The following is a 17,261-nucleotide window of genomic DNA, read 5'->3' as shown; positions in this document are numbered from 1 at the left end:
AAGCTCCTATCCCTGCACAAGCACAATTCAGAATATTCACTTTTCATAATATATCAATGGAATCCTACAGTACCTACCTCAATCCTCACAAGCAGATTAAGAAAGATTTTGTCAGCAACTTGAATGGTACATCAATTCTTGAAATTGCTGCCCTCACTGCAATTATGCCTGTTCTTATTCTCCTGCGACAATGGAATGTGTTGCAACTCAGATAGGACCAAGGTGGATCTACCAATATTCGAATGGAGGAGCATAGCAGCAGGAGGGATCTTTTTCTTCATAGTTGACCGGTTTCTTAGATTCTGTCAATCTCGAAGAGATGTTGATTTGCTGTTGGCAAAGTGCCTTCCATTGTGGAAAAATCGAATTGGTTATATAAAAGCCACCAGGTTTGTGCTACCATGCGCTGAGTTTTGTCTTTATCCAAATAAGAAATTTATCTTGGCTACAATGGCATCAATTTAGTGTGTCATCCAGCCCATATGATGGCAGACATCATTTATCAATTCTTATCAACCCTCTTGGAAAATGGACACACGAACTGAAAAATATTGTTTCAATGATCGGGGAACAAACACAACAACAGTTAGCAGTTCGATGTCCTTTTAAATTGAATGTTTCAGTTGAAGGTCCTTATGGGCATGAGGTAGATTATCACTTAAGTTATGGTAATCTGATTCTGGTTGCTGGTGGCATTGGAATTTCACCATTTGTGGCTATCTTGCGAGACCTTCTTCATCGTATTGAACAAGGTCAGTTTGGTTTACCAAGAAACTCAATGATTCCGGTGTTCTGTTTGAGGTTATTGGAAAGGTCACTTCATCTCCTTCTATAGAGGTGTCTGTTAATGGCACACTATATCTTAATGAAAAAAAAAACATCATATCTTAGGGATTTGTGGGAGGAGACAAGCTTTTTGCTGGAAAGATACCAGCGGCTAGAGTCATGTGTTCAGAGAGAGCAAGAAGGATTGAAAAATAGACATGCACCTGCGTGGGCATTGTCATTTGTGCCCAGATCTACAAATGAAAAATTCATGATTTCAAAGAAAAAGCTAAAGGTGGATTTGACTGCATATGTCGGAAAAAGTGAACTGGCATTTGATGCTATTTTAGATGAACATGTTACAAATGAGGAAGTTTATCGTAGTACTGTGAAACCCATCGTTCCAGCTATCTTTCGCCGCACAAAAGGAACATGATTTGCATATGGTCAAACGGGCAGTGGTAAAACATATACAATGCAGCCTTTGCTTCTCAAGGCAGCAGGAGATATACTTGAGTTGATACACCAAACACTGTACCGAAACCAGGGATTCCGCTTGTGGCTTAGTTTTTTCTTTTAGATTTATGTGGGAAGTTTGCATTCGCTGCGGCATGGTGGAGTAAAATTCTGAGTCTAATGATCAAACTGGTGTTGCCCTCAAATATATTCACAAGGATTTCGAACTTGCAGATACAGAAATCGAACGGTTACGTGAAAGTGATCTGAAGAAATTGTTACCAAGGCAGAAATTATATTTAGTACTGGATTTGGATCACACGTTGCTGAATTCTGCTCGATTTGTTGATATTCTTCCTGAAGAGGAGGCGTACATCACGTCAACATACCTAACAAGAGTATTGAATCCTGGTTCAGAAGTTGGGGACACCAGCAGTAGCTTGTACAGATTAATGTCCTTGCAAATATGGACGAAACTTAGACCTTTCACGCACAAGTTTTTGAGGAGGCAAATGAGATGTATGAGATGTATGTCTATACAATGGGGGAGCGTGCTTATGCTTTGAAAATGGCAAAACTTCTTGATCCCACAGGAAAATATTTTGGCACTAGAGTCATTTCACAAGGGAACAGTACCCACAGACATAAAAAAAAACCTGGATGTGGTACTGGGAGCAGAGTCAGCAGTTGTGATTCTTGATGATACAGAGAATGTATGGCCAAGGCACAGATCAAATCTGATGGTGATGGAAAGATACCATTTCTTTAGCTCAAGTTGTCGATAATATAATATCCAAGGTCAATCATTTACACAGGCAATGAGGGATGAAGCAGAGATGGAGGGCGCTCTTGCCAGCATGCTACGTGCACTGCGTTCTGTGCATCAGATATTTTTTGATGAGAATAATGATAAAGATATTGCTCGATCGGGTTTCAATAGCAGAGATGTAAGACAGGTTATAAAAGCTGTGCGTTTGAAAGTTCTTGAAGGTTGCAAAATTGTCTTCAGTCGGATCTTCCCAATAGATTATCCTGCTGAGAAACATCATCTTTGGCGCACGTCCTTGACACCTGGCCCTTCACTTCAGCCAAAAATAAACAAAGACACCTGTCATAGCAGAGAAACAGGAACCGATGATCTATTCTTTGACTGCAGTTGCAAAGTGGAATTCATAGGTTCGTTTGCCTATTTTTGTCTTCACGCTGGAATAATGGAAGGCTCATCTATCTTTAAGAGCAGATGGAGGATTCTATTCTATTTTCATGGCTTTAGTTGAAACAACGCCCCTGTTTTGGGGGTCGATCTGTTGTTTTTTTTTGTTTTTAGTTGATTTAATGTATAAAAAATAATTTTTTGTAAAAGAGAGAAGAGAGAGTTCTGAGTGCTGGAGAATAGAGAGCTTACCATGTACAGTTTTTGGCAGAGAGTTTAATGAAATTACACAGCTCTGACTTCTGAGATTCCTGTGGTATGATAATTTAGCATATGTTTTTCTTGTGTTTCATATGTGATCTGTTATGTTTCATTTCACTACATGATCATTTCTAATTGAACAAATGAAGTGTTTAGGTAGAATTCATAGTATTATATGCTCTGCCTATAAGTTTGTTCATATTTAATGTTTTCCTCTGTTTGACAAGGATTCAGTTCTATGCCCTTGTCAGCTCCTCACCAGTCTTGCCATCCCATTTAAATCTAAATTTGGTGTTAAATTTCTTGCCTACCTTGCCTCAGTCGATAATCTGTGTTGTTCATTATATTTCTCTGTTCAAGCTGTGATTTTGCCCATGCAGCCCGGAAAAATCCCGTCATTTTATTAAAAACCCCAAATCAAACTCTTTGATCAGTTTACTAGCCTAATATCAGTGTTACCCTATTGGTCATCTCATCTATTGAAAATTTTACGAGACAGACCGGAGAGAGCCTTCCCCTGCCCCGTAGGGCTAGCTACGAGGCTAAATGGTTTGATGTTGCCTTGAGGTTTACCTTTCTCAGCCTGAGGTGAAATTTCAAGCGCTAACAGGCGGGTCGGCCGTATCGCATGGCAATGTACAAAACATTCAAGCATATGCAACATAAGAAGAAACTATGTCAAGTATTCCATCAAAATAGTTGCAACTCATTCATTAAATTTCTGCCAAATACTGATTACACTAGTGTCTCTAATCAATACAACAACATCCAACTGAGTCCAACTTGTGGAATGACTGAAAAATTACATGATATAGGCCTCAAACAAACTCCTCCCAGCCTCAGGGGTCGAATCCATGAGAGGAGCAGTTCCACCAAAAACTGAGCTGAAAGCTGAAGTGTAGGGAGGTCCAAGTGACTCATCCCTAACTTAAGTGAACTGATTCATTACACCTCATTGAGTCCATTTACCTAATGTATTTACCCTAGGTAACAATAAAAACATGATAATTACATTTACTTCATCAATTACATAATTGAAATCATCATTTCCCAAGATAAAAGTAAAAAATGCAGTGAAAATTGAAAAATATCAGACATTTGTCAAACGCGCCATTTTTGTGCCAAGCATGCCATCTCTTTGCTAGTCGTGCCCTACATGTTGCAACCAAGTTTTGAGTGCCTTCTCGGTGTCCAAACTAGGCTCAAGATGGCTTGTTGGAAAGCCTATCCAGTCTACTTTCCAGATATGTCTTTAGTTTGTAGAATGGAGTTGATTTGACCCCTCAAAAAGTGTTTCTCCCAAGACTGCTCACCGCGCAGCTCCAAGATGGAAAAGGAGGCAAAACATTGATTTTTTGTGTTTTTTTCACCTTTTAACCTGCTAGTTGTGCAAACCAAGCCTAGCAAAGTTGTTTTCTGGAATGTATTCATCATTTTGCATCTACTGGTGTGCTTCATTTGGCCAAAAAGTGCCTGAAACAAAAGCGCAGCGCGCTTGGCATTCTGGCTGTTACACACTGTCTAGGATTGCTGAAAAACAAAAACTTCAAAAATTACCCCAAAACTTTTCGAAATTGGTGAAATTACTGTTGATCATGGGGTTTATGCATGGACTGGGGCTTCAGCAAGGATATCAAGCCTTCCTTCCTCTTCTTGCTTGTTTAGGGCTTCAATCTCTACATTAGCTCTTGTAAGCTTTGCCCTTGCAATTTTGTCTCTTTTGGCATAATGCTTTGCCATCCTTCTCTGAATTTCATTGTCTTTCTTTGCCTTGTCTAAGAGCTTCTCAAGATGCTGATTGGCCTTGTCAAGCCAAGGCTACCAGTCTTCATTGATCACGGTGGCAAGCTTTTCATTCAATGTGAGCTGATTAGCAAGTTCAACTTCTCTTTTCTTCTCTAGTTCTAGAGCTCTTTTCAACCCTGTACTCCTAGGCCTTTGTCTTGGTGCCTGTTCTTATGTTTCATCTGTCACACCATATGTTTCTAGTGTCTCTTGAAGTAAGACTTTAGCTTTTTCTGCCTCTCTTTTAGCTTTGATGAATTTCACTTCATTAATGAAGTGCTTTGTCTTCAGCTACGGGTTCTCCTGCTCAAGAATGTTAATGAAAAATTTAGACCTATCAAGATTAGTTTGTAGCTCCTTAATCTTGGCTTCTTTCTCCTTGATGACTATGCTAATTTCCTCATTATCATCATGCTCATCTAGGTCAACAAGGTCAAAATCCTGTTCTGTCTCATGGAGGTCCTCCTCCTCATGCTTGATCTCTACCTGAATCTTTGCCTCTGTCATCTTTTGTTTTCCTTTGTCTACCTGCTTTGTCGATGTAGAAGGTAAGGCCCCTCCCACAATGTGTGGGGCAAACACATGCCTGTGACCTCTCTGGTATGTTTTTTCCAATAGCTCTATCTCAGCCTGCTTAGTCTGTTGAGGCTCACTGGTCTCAGCTCTACTAGGTGACCTAGTCTCAATGTGAAATGGAGATGATGGTGGTGAAATGGGTGAAGGAGATTGATCTGATGATGATGCATGAACTGTGGGTTGAGATGGAGGAATGGATGTGGAAGGATGAGATGGTGAAGGCACATCTTGTGCATGCTGAATAGATGGATTAATGAATATGTCATCAGCTGTGAAAGTACTGCATGAAATGTTCAATTGTTTGAGGTGATGGAGGACAATGATTTTGATGAGGGAGTGGTGAAAAATACTTTTCATTTGATGCTCATATTCTCTCTCTTGGACAATATATGCCATCTTGTCAATGCTCCTGATCCGAATTGGATCCTAAAACACTCTCTAAGTTTTCATAACTCTATAAAATTCATGCCAAAGTTTCAAAGACTTACAAAGGTCGAGCTTATCAAAAATATCCTCTAAAGTTTAAACAGTTGCAATTTGTGAGCATCTCGGAGCAACGAGGACCCTCGGTCAAGCGCGCAGACTGTTGGCCCATGGTAACGCGTGCTGTCATGAATTGGCAAAACGGGAGGTCTTTGTGGGAAATGGAGGAGGTTTCTGATATGTGATTAGTCGCTAATTGCATATCGCTGGGCAAACCCCTCAAAGATGGAAAAGCCCCGAGCGACCCGGACCCGAAAAGTCAAAAACCATACGGATATCGCACCGATCCCATCAGAGGCGGGTCCCACACAAAAAACTGGTAGGATATCGGAAGGGCTTCGAGCGGTAAGCAGTTTCAATCGAGTCCCGCCCGATGCCACACACTGGGTGCCATGCGTCCGATGGAAGAGAGAGAAAACCACTCACATCGGACAGGTAAATGTCATGCTACTTACTCGCCCAATATGGACGAAGACCATAGGATTTGGAGGCCCCAGATCGATGGCGGAAATGCGATCTGATGGATGACCGGATTCAATGGGGTAAACAAGCCGAGTTATATAAGGTTTGAAGTCCAGCATGGACGATGAGTTGGAGAAGATTCGTGTTTCACGGGCAATCTTGGAGCAAACGAAAATACCGGCTGATTCAAACATTTCCAAGAGAACTGACGCTCAGTTCATTATGAAATAGGTGGCCACCTCCCTGTGAAGCGTTACACAGTGATGATGACGCAAAACAGGGGAATTCAATGTTAGGATATTCCGACACATAGGATATAGTTAAGTTCAACTTGGTCTAGTATAGAGTTAGGTTAGAGTTAGGTAAAGTGTGTTTCTTTACCGTTGTACATTTTGTAACTTACAATCCGACGGTCACGATATGTAGTGATCTGACGGTTCACTCTCACCTCGGTATTACCGACACTTGATCCGTGGCTTGACACCCGATTGGTCCATGAGTTCTATTTAAAGCGCATGGAGGGTCATTGTTCGGGTAATCCGTGAATGAGAGAAGCTTATGTAAATTTTCATTCTTTGATTAATAAATTGCCTGTAGTACCCACGTTGGGACAGGCCGTGGACTGTTTCCCTCCTTGCACTCTGAGGGTTTTAACCACGTCAAAAATACTGGTGTATTGATTTGAGATCTGGTTGTGAGCGGTGTCCTTTTGGTATTCTTTCTGTGGAACTTACCCTGTAAATTCCTCCATGGTATCAGAGCTATTTGAGGGCCGCGTCCGTTGGTGATCCAAATCTGAAGCCGGTAGAACTGCATGCGGCTGTCGTTTCCTAGATCTGCTGTTTCTGACTGCTTTCGGGCCGAGAGGACTGCTCTGTTGCGTTCGGAGCATCTGTTCCAGTGAGGAACCCCTTTCGTTTCACGCGAAAAGGTTTCCGGTAGCCCTAGCTGCGTCATTTTTCAGATCGGGAGGTATACAGTGTTTCTTTTGCAGTTTACTGTTATTTTCTCTCTGCTTATTTCGTTCTCAGTTTGAAAGAGCCTCTTCTTTACTGGCTCAAGCTCCAGTAAATCATGATCCTGACACTTTTGCAGAAGCTTCAGGCCATCCACATTGGGAAGCAACTATGAATGAAGAATATCATTCATTAATGACAAATGATACATGGGATCTTGTTCCTCTACCAAAGGGACGCAAACTTGTTAGATGTAAATGGGTTTACAGAACCAAGTATGGACCAGATGGGAAAGTTGATAAACATAAAGCTCGTCTCGTTGCTAAGGGCTTTTCACAGGTTGAAGGCATTGACTACACTGAAACCTTCTCCCCTGTTGCCAAAATGAACTCTATCCGCCTTGTTCTTTCCCTTGCTGCCTCTTTAAAATGGGAAGTCCATCAGATGGATGTTAAATCTGCCTTCTTGCATGGGGACTTGCAGGAAGAAATCTATATGGAACAACCCATTGGCTTCATACAAACAGACTCCAGCCTTGTTTGTCGACTTAAGAAATCCCTTTATGGCCTCAAGCAAGCTCCTCGGGCTTGGTATGCCAAAATGGATAACTTTCTTTTAGAATCTGGCTTTTCTAGGTGTCATTCTGACAATACTGTCTACACCAAGAAAGTGGGCAACTCTCTTATCATCCTTGTTCTTTATGTTGATGATCTTATTCTTACTGGTAGTGATCCCAACCTTATAAACCATGTGAAGTCCAGCCTTAAAAAGAAATTTGAAATGACAGACTTAGGACATTTACACTATTTTCTCGGTCGTCAAGTCTTGCAATCCCAAGAGGGTATTTTCCTTTCCCAGTCCAAGTATGCTTGTGATATTCTTCGTCATTTTCACATGGAAGACTGTAAGCCAGCCCCTTCTCCCTTTCAGTCTGGAGTCAAACTTTCAGTCTCTTGTACTTCTCCTGAAGTTGATGCTACCTTATACCGTCAACTTGTCGGAAAACTCTTGTATTTAACCCATACTCGTCCTGATCTTTCCTTTGCTGTTGGCCTTGTTGTTCGTTTTATGCAAAACCCCCGTGAAAGTCATTGGAAAGCAGCTAAAAGAATACTTCGTTATGTTCGAGGTACAGTACAGTTTGGGATTCATTACAGTGCCAAAGCAGCTCCTCTGTTAGTTGGTTTCACTGATTCTGATTGGGCTGGTGACCCTGATGATCGGAAGTCTACTGCCGGTTATGTCTTCACTCTTGGTTCAGGACCTATTACATGGGCTTGTAAGAAACAGGCTGCCATTTCTCTTTCGTCAGCAGAAGTAGAGTATCGTGGTGCCGTGGAAGCTAGTAAGGAAGCCTTGTGGCTTCGTCAGATCCTATCAGAGTTTGGCTTTGAGCAGCAGCATCCAACCACACTTTGGTGTGATAATCAAAGTGCCATTCAGCTATGCAAAGATCCAGTCCAGCATCAGCGCAACAAACACATTGAACTACACATGCACTTCATCAGAAAGCTCATTCATGACCATGTTCTTGAAGTGCAATATTGTCCAACAGATGATCAGGTTGCAGACATCTTCACAAAGGCTCTCACAGAGGCGAAGTTCACTAAACTTCGATATATGCTTGGAGTTCAGGAAGTTGTCACTAAGGGGGGATAGGCTCTAGTGCCTCCTTCCTTCTCCTATTGTGTCATATTTGTAAATCCTTCAATCCTATCCCAAGTTGTTCTTAAGGGGGGATGTTAGGATATTCCGACACATAGGATATAGTTAAGTTCAACTTGGTCTAGTATAGAGTTAGGTAAAGTGTGTTTCTTTACCGTTGTACATTTTGTAACTTACAATCCGACGGTCACGATATGTAGTGATCCGACGGTTCACTCTCACCTCGGTATTACCGACACTTGATCCGTGGCTTGACACCCGATTGGTCCATGAGTTCTATTTAAAGCGCATGGAGGGTCATTGTTCGGGTAATCCGTGCATGAGAGAAGCTTATGTAAATTTTCATTCTTTGATTAATAAATTGCCTGTAGTACCCACGTTGGGACAGGCCGTGGACTGTTTCCCTCCTTGCACTCTGAGGGTTTTAACCACGTCAAAAATACTGGTGTGTTGATTTGAGATCTGGTTGTGAGCGGTGTCCTTTTGGTATTCTTTCTGTGGAACTTACCCTGTAAATTCCTACATTCAAACAGACAAAGGCAGGAGAACCAGAAAGTCGGGAAGCGGAAATGAACAATCAAAAAGCAGATGGGCTTTAAAGCCATGAACTCACAGAGAGAGCAGTGAGCAGTAGAACAGCGAGAAAAGTGAGTTAAGAAAGCTAAGAGCAGAGAACAAAGAGAAGAAGCCGAGCTGACCTGAAGGCAGCATCGAGCCAGACAGAGCTAGAGAGAGTCAGAGTCTGTGTACTCCAGAAAAGGCTTGAGAGGTTCAAGCGAACTCCTCTGTACATGCCTGTCATGTATGAGTCTCAGATTGGGCTCATACTACTATGACCAGTAGAGGTCGAGTTTCAGTAAGGAGAGTCTGTGTACTCCAGAGACTTGGGGGATCCAAGTACAGTCTTACTGATTTATATCTGTTGAGTGAGACTCAAATTGAGCTCACTGCTGTAAAAAATCTGCTTTGAAAACATAATAGAGAGGCCACCGCCACTGCTGAAGGTTGGACCAGGAGACGTAGCCCCGGAGTGTTGGGTGAACTCCTTATTAAACTTGTTATGTTTACAAGCTTGTCTGTTATGTTTTCTCTAACTGCTTCAGTGCCTGTGTATTTCACAATCTTATCGATCCGTTGCATAGAGTAACATAGGCACATCCATGAACATGAGTCCGTAATACCGTAAATTGTTTGTCTTAGATAAATTCCAGACCAAGTGGTATCAGAGCTCTAGGTTACTAAGGTTAGACAAGCTTGTGCTGGATTTTATTGTTGAATGTTAACTAGATCAAAGCTTAAATTAGGAGAAGGAGAGTTGGTTGAAGCTAACCCAAAAATTGGAAGAATCTATCCTAAGAGGAAAATGTCAGAAGAAAGTCTCTTGGAATCCGACTCCCAGTTCATGGATAGTTTTATGACCATGAAAGCTATGGTAGAGGAAATGTATAAAGAATTTAAGAAGGGTAGAGATGAAGATTCATCAAACTCCAAACAAGATAAAGGAGTAGAAGAATCTCTCCTCCATGACCACTCTAAAGGCAAAGGGAAAGAAGAAGAACTTCCCACACCTCCTAATAGCCCTGAAAATAAAAAGAAGACATCTTTGATTAAATTAGATGTTAAATTTGATTTGTCGATATATGATGGAGAGTTGAATGCAGAGAAGCTGGATGATTGGATTAGACAGATTGATGTATATTGCAGAGTGTAGAGCAATGATTCAGACAAAAGTAAGATTCAGCTGGCCAGCTTACGCCTTGGAGGCACTGCCTTGGTATGGTGGGAAGACAGGACACAAGTTGACATGAAAGAGCATGGTAAAATTCTTTCTGTCTGGAGTGAATTTGTTTATGCAATTAAAAAGCAATTCCATCCACTAGCCTATATGCAGCAAGCCATGATGAGCTGGCAAACTCGTCGCCAATTAAAAGAGCAAAGTGTACAAGGCTACACCCAAGAATTTAGGAAAAGAGCTTTGATTCTAGGAATTTTTTTAGACTTACCTGAAACTTTGTTGAAGTATATAGGTGGTCTACACAGTTACTTAAAGCACACCATTCTCATGTTTAATCCCACTAGCATAGATGAGGTATCTGTTCAGGCTACACATCTAGGGGCTAGAGGTAAGAATGTGAACCCAGAAGTTGGGGGATCATCAAAACCCACTGCAAGCAAGAATAATGAAAACAGAAAACAAAAATGGAAAGAGAGGAAGACAAACACTGTACAAAAGACCAAGTCTTCATGCACTTACTATAAGAAGGATGGGCATGATGATGAACACTGCTGGATTCTGCATCCGGATTTGAAACCTAAGAAGTACGATGGCAAAAATAAGAAGACTGCTACAACTATTCAAAAATATTTGGGGTCAGACTCGGGGGATGAAACAACGATCGCAGCCACAGGTATAAAAGGTAAAAATTCTGAAGCACCTACTAGTAATTCTGCACAATCTACTGATAATGAAGAAAATGAGAGAAAAAAACATGAGTTTTTTCATATTCGAGTTATTTCCAAGTCTCAAAAGATTGATACTTTGTTTGATAGTGGCTCACAAGTAAATTTAATTTCTGAAGCAATTGTAAAGAAGTTGGGATTACTAACCACACCTCACAAGAAACCATATCCATTAGGTTGAGTTAGATATAGTTCCTTTGGATATACGTGGAATTGTTTTAGGAAGTCCTTACTTGTATGATAGGAAAGCCATTTTCTATAGAGCTGAGAACAAGTATCAACTCGTTAAAGATGGAATCGAATATATTGTGAGAGCTCATAAACTCAAGAATAATTATACTCTCATAAATTCAGGGCAAATGAAAAGAATTGTAAATTCATGCAAACAATTTTTACTGATGGTTGTAAAGGAAAAGAAACCTGATAAAACCAATGTATTTGAGGGCTGTAATGCTAAACAGCAAGATGATTTAGAAAAAGTTGTTTCAGAATATGATATATTATTTCAAGAACCTAAAGGTCTGCCACCCAAAAAGGAAATAGTACATGATATTAATTTGCAGCGAGATGCTCCATTGCCTAACATCGGAATGTACAGGTTGTCTGCTTTAGAGAATGCAGAAATCAAGGAGCAGGTACAGGAGCTACTCGAGAAAGGGTTCATGAGACCTAGCACATCGCCATGTGGGTCTCCAATTGTCTTGGTGAGAAAGAAAGATGGCTCATGGAGAATTTGCATTGATAACCGAGCACTGAATAAGATAACGATAAAAAATCGTTATCCCCTTCCTCACATAGATGATCTATTAGATCAATTGAAAAGAAGCTGTTTATTTTTCCAAGTTGGACTTGCATAGTGGGTATCATCAGGTCAGAGTTGCAGAGCAAGATGCATGGAACACTGCTTTCAAAACAAAGCAGGGATTGTACGAGTGGTTGGTTATGCCTTTTGGCTTAACTAATGCTCCTGCTACTTTCATGAGAGTAATGAATGATGTACTCAGACCTTTTATTGATGATTTTGTCATTGTATATTTAGATGAGATTCTTATATTCAGTAAGGCATGGGAAGAACATTTGAAGCATGCAAAACAGACTCTAGATGTTTTGAAAAGAGAAAATCTTTATGTTAAGCTCTCAAAATGTGAATTTGGCAAAACATATTTGAATTATTTGGGTCATATTGTAGTGGGTGGTGAATTGAAGATAGATCCCTCTAAGGTGGTAGTCATTGTGAACTAGCCTAAATGCAAAACTGCTACAGAAGTTAGAAGCTTCCTAGGAGCAGCACAATATTGGAGAAAGTTTATTTCTAACTTTTCCTTGATTGCAGCTCCCTTACATGCTTTAAAAGGATTGAACAAGGTGTTTCAGTGGGGAGGCAAACAGCGGAAAGCCTTCGACACCTTGAAAGAAAAGATTAGTACAACACCAGTACTTGCATTGCCTGATCTTCAAAGGCCATTTGAGATTGAAACGGATGCCAGTGACTATGCCATGGGAGCAGTGTTGATGCAGCACAGTAAACCCATATGTTATCATTCTTAGACATTTACTTATGCAGTAGTAAATTATCCCACATATGATAAAGAATTGTATACATTAGTACAGAGTGTGAAAAAGTGGAAACATTATCTAATGGGCAAAGAGACAGTTATACATACTGATCATCAACCAATTCAATATTTACACTCACAAACTAAGTTGCAACAATCAAGACAATATAGGTGGATGGGTTTTCTATAACAATTTCATCTAGTCATCAGATATAAAAAGGGTATACACAATAAAGTTGCAGATATGTTGTCCAGACCAATCATAAATGCATCTACTATACTTAAGCATAGTTTAGTATTGCATGAAAGCTACATTGAATAGTATGCTCAAGATATAGATTTTAAAGATGTATATGCAACTTTAAGTCATGACAAACAAGTAGAAGAAATCTAGAAAAGGTCATGACTATTTATATGTTGTTGTAGATAGGTTCAACAAAATGTGTATTTTAATACCTTGTAACAAACAGATTACAGTTGAACAAGCTGCAAAGTTGTTCTTTCAACATGTATGGGTTCATTTTGTATTACCCACTTCCATTGTATCTGATCGAGATACCCGATTTGTTGGGAAATTTTGGTCGAGTTTGTGGGAATTGATGGACACCAGATTGAAGAAGACCACAACTCTTCATTTGCAAATAGATGGCCAAACAGAAGTGGTCAACAAGACAGTGATCCAGTTGCTTAGAGGCTATTGCAGCGAGCATCCCAAGCTTTGGGATGAACATTTATGTTATGTGCAACATGTTTACAACCGAGCTAAACATTCTTCTACACAGAGATCTCCTTTTGAGACCTATTTTGGTTTCACACCAAGGTCTCCCTTGGATTTTGTCTTTGGTAAAGACATAGCAGTTGATGGATACAGTGATGTGGACAAGGCATTCAAGTTCGTTGAACAAATCCAAGAGATTCACTAGGCAGTACAGGAACAGCTGGAAAAGAGCCAAGCCAAGTACAAGGCAAGGCATGATAAGCATTAGATTGAGCATAGTTTTCAAGTTGGTGATCAAGTCTCGCTGTATATGAACGAAGGCAAAATGCAGGGTGAAGGTAAGAAGTTGAAACCAATAAGGTATGGACCTTTCAAGATACTTGAGAAGATTGGTGAGAATGCTTTTCGCCTTCATTTACTAGCTTACATGCACATCTACTCAGTTGTTAATGCAGACAGCTTGAGATTATTTGAACCTTCATTGATTGAAGATCCCGAAGAGTAGAGTCAATTGCCTTTTATTGATGATCTGTTGCCTGAATATCTCAATGAGTTGCAGGAAGATACAATTCTGGATAGGAAGGTGAGAACTACGCGCAGAGGGGATGTTGAGTACCTTAGAATTGGGCTGAAGGGTTCAAAACCAAGCATCACAAAATGGATAGAAATTGGGCAAGCAAGGAATCTATACCCTCACTTGATTGATGCTTAAAAACCAACTTTTGGTGGTCCAAAAGATTTTTTAGTGGGAAGGCCATGATCCGAATTGGATCCTAAAACACTCTCTAAGTTCTTATAACTTTGTAAAATTCATGCCAAAGTTTCAAAGTCTTACATAGTGATGATGACGCAGAACAGGAGAATTCAAATTGACAGAGGCAGGAGAACCAGAAAGCCGGGAAGCAAAAACAAATAGTCAGAGAGCAGATTGGCTTTAAAGCCACAAACTGACAGAGAGAGCAGTAAGCAGTAGAACAGCGAGAAAAGCGAGCTAAGAAAGCCGAGAGTAGAGAACAGAGAGAAGAAGCCGAGCTGAGCTGAAGGCAACATCGAGCCAGACAAAGCCAAAGAGAGACAGAGAGTCTGTGTGCTCCAGAAAAGGCTTGAGAGGTTCAAGCGAACTCCTCTGTACATGCCTATCATGTATGAGTCTCAGATTGGGCTCATACTACTGTGACCAGTAGAGGTCGAGTTTCAGTAAGGAGAGTCTGTGTACTCCAGAGACTTGGGGGATCCAAGTACAGTCCTACTGATTTATATCTGTTGAGTGAGACTCAAATTGAGCTCACTGTTGTAAAAACTCTGCTTTGAAAACATAATAGAGAGGCCACCATTGAAGGTTAGACCAGGGGACGTAGCTCCGGAGTGTTGGGTGAACTCTTTATTAAACTTGTTATGTTTACATGTTTGCCTATTATGTTTTCTCTAACTGCTTCAGTGCCTATGTATTTTGCAATCTTATTAATTCGTTGCATTAAGTAACATAGGCACATCCATGCACATGAGTCTGTAATACCTTAAATTTTTTGTCCTAGATAAATTCCAGATCAACACTAGAAGAGAAAATAAGGTATGTTGAGCATCTTGACCCTTGTGAAGTGCGTGAGTAGTCAGATATGATAGTTGTAAAGTCTAGAGAACCTACCTTCACAAGAAAAGTATTTGATGATGATTTTCATCATGGGAACATATCTCTCCAGGAGTTAAGAGAAAGGAAAATTCCTCTTTCTTTCATTCTTGTATCTAGGTTTGATGTATGGCTCATAGTAATGCTCCTCCAAGTCTTTTTGCTTGAACCATTTTTCCCCAACATCTGGGATTCCAGTAGTAGCTGATATGATGGCAATGGACACAATGAAAGTGACACCTGGTTGTCATGGAGATTGGAAATGAATAGTCTGCTCAACATAGGATGATGTTGGACCTTTTGTATTTTCTCACAGAATTCAAAACATCCTACATGCTTAAAACATGTCTCAGTCATGGGAGATGGCATGAGTTCCTTCGTTGTTTTGGGTCAATTCTAAGGATTCTCCCTCCTTTGTTTGGCCTCCTCTCCTTTCTTTCTTCTCGCTCACTGTAATTTCCGTTCTGTTCTTCTTCCATAGGTGTCTTAGTATGAAAACCCTAGGGAGATGTGATGATAGTGGAATGTAGGTAAAGGGAGTAGGGAATGGTATGAGGAAATTCAGAGAGATGAGGGAAGGGGTTTATGATTTGAGGGAAGTGTCAGGGAGTAGGAATGATAAGGGAATTGGGAATGGGAAATTAATTACAGGTTAGGGATTTTGGAAGCCTAGGCAATTAGAATACCTAGGGCTTAGGGTTTGGGAATAAAGGGCTTAGGGGAAAGGGGATAATGTGATACAAGGGTTTTGGGAAAGGGTTTATTACAATGTGGGTAGGGAGATGAAAGGTTTAGGGAGTGTTAGGAAATGGAATGGGAGTGTAATGGGAATTTGGGAGTAAACTAGGGTTTCAAATGAAGTAGACACCAAATTTCTTTGACAACAATGTAAACACCATGTAAATTGACTTGATGGAGAAGAGGAATAGTGCACTCAGTGTAACTTACTTGCTGGAGGCGTGAGCAACCACTGCTGAAAGATTGAGGGTGATATTGTGAAGTTTGGAGGTGTTTATGTCTTTTGCTGTGGAAGTCGGGCAAGCGCGCAGCGTAACACTTAGGTGTGCCCTCCTTCTGCCATGAGCGCAGCGCTGCCTCTGTTTTGCAAATTTTTCCTTTCTTTCTTGGATTTTCGTGCTATGCTGACATTGCTCGAGGATGGCAAGAAAAAATGAATTTTGTTTTGATGTCATGAGGGCTTTAATACTCGAGTGAAATTAATTTTTTTGATTTGAAACCCACTTTGCGAATGTTACAAATCATCTTTTGAAACCTTGCAAAATACCCTTTCACTCTTGGACTTTTTCCTTTGACATTTGATCAATTAGTAAACTAAGAACTCTTGGATTTGACTTTTTGGTGCTTTGGCATGCTTGGAACATTGTGTTAGCAGATTGGAAACCTTGCACTTATTACATTTAAATGACATAAAATTACAAAATGAAAATTAAAAAATATTACATTTTAGAACCAAAAGTACAATGCTGAAACAAGAATTTTTTCTTTACAAGTCATCTTCACATAGCGAAGAGAAGTTTATTGGATCACTCTTTACTTGCTGGTCTTATGCAATGGAATGGAGTTTTATTGGAACCTTGAAAAACCCTAAAAGACCTAATGAAATCTTGAAAAACCCTAAAAGACCTAGTGAGACTTTGAAGGATTGAATTTCAAGATGACATGATGATACTGAGTTTGGATGATGTACAGTTATCAAGGTATGAAACTATGCCAACAAGTAATCAAATTTAGGGAAGAGTGATGTTTTTGGACTAGAGCTACCATCAATGACTAAATTTTTGAATGATGACCTAGTGAGTGGGACACTAATATGATATGAAAAGAGTATTTTTGATCACTGATGGTAGGATGCAAATACTGACACTAACATTGGCCTTATTGGGGATGGCAGTTCTGAAAGAGGTGTCAAGAACATCGTAGACCAGCATGCCTATCCATTGGGATATACGGTCAAAAACTCAATAACTAATGAGCATGACTAAATGCTGCAAACTCAAATGACTTAAACTGACTTGTGACAAACTGACTAGAAAATGACTCAATACTGACTTACGTAATTGACAACTGAACTTTGAAAATGGCAGAAAACCAGTGAAACTCGATGGCCTTCACTTCGGGCTCCGAACTCTAGTGATTCTCTACTTCACACTTGCAGAAAGTTAAACTGTTATTTACAATGAAATTGGGAAATTTCTGAGAAGTATGCTTCAGAAAAGATAGTGCTTAAGGAGCCTACCATTGATTGGTCCTCCTAAGCATGGTTCTCCACTCATCTCATCTAGCATGAAAGCATTTTGCCCTCAGAAAGCTGAAATCT

The 17,261-nt window shown here is 40.3% G+C and overlaps 1 protein-coding gene and 1 pseudogene across 1 annotated transcript in view; both read left to right on the top strand.

The window, feature by feature from the left end:
• NAR1 (ferredoxin hydrogenase) overlaps positions 1–17,261 on the top strand; it is a 347,518-nt gene that overhangs the window by 296,953 nt on the left and 33,304 nt on the right. The window lies entirely within an intron of this gene.
• LOC149198858 (RNA polymerase II C-terminal domain phosphatase-like 4 pseudogene) lies at positions 1,350–2,498 on the top strand (annotated as a pseudogene).

The sequence above is a fragment of the Pinus tabuliformis genome, chromosome 2_1 (assembly GCF_031772625.1).
Source record: "Pinus tabuliformis cultivar Carrire ecotype Pingquan chromosome 2_1, CPIR1, whole genome shotgun sequence".
Lineage (NCBI taxonomy): Eukaryota > Viridiplantae > Streptophyta > Pinopsida > Pinales > Pinaceae > Pinus > Pinus tabuliformis.
The sequence above is the reverse complement of the archived record's forward strand: the minus strand, read 5'-3'. Positions and strand labels throughout refer to the sequence as shown.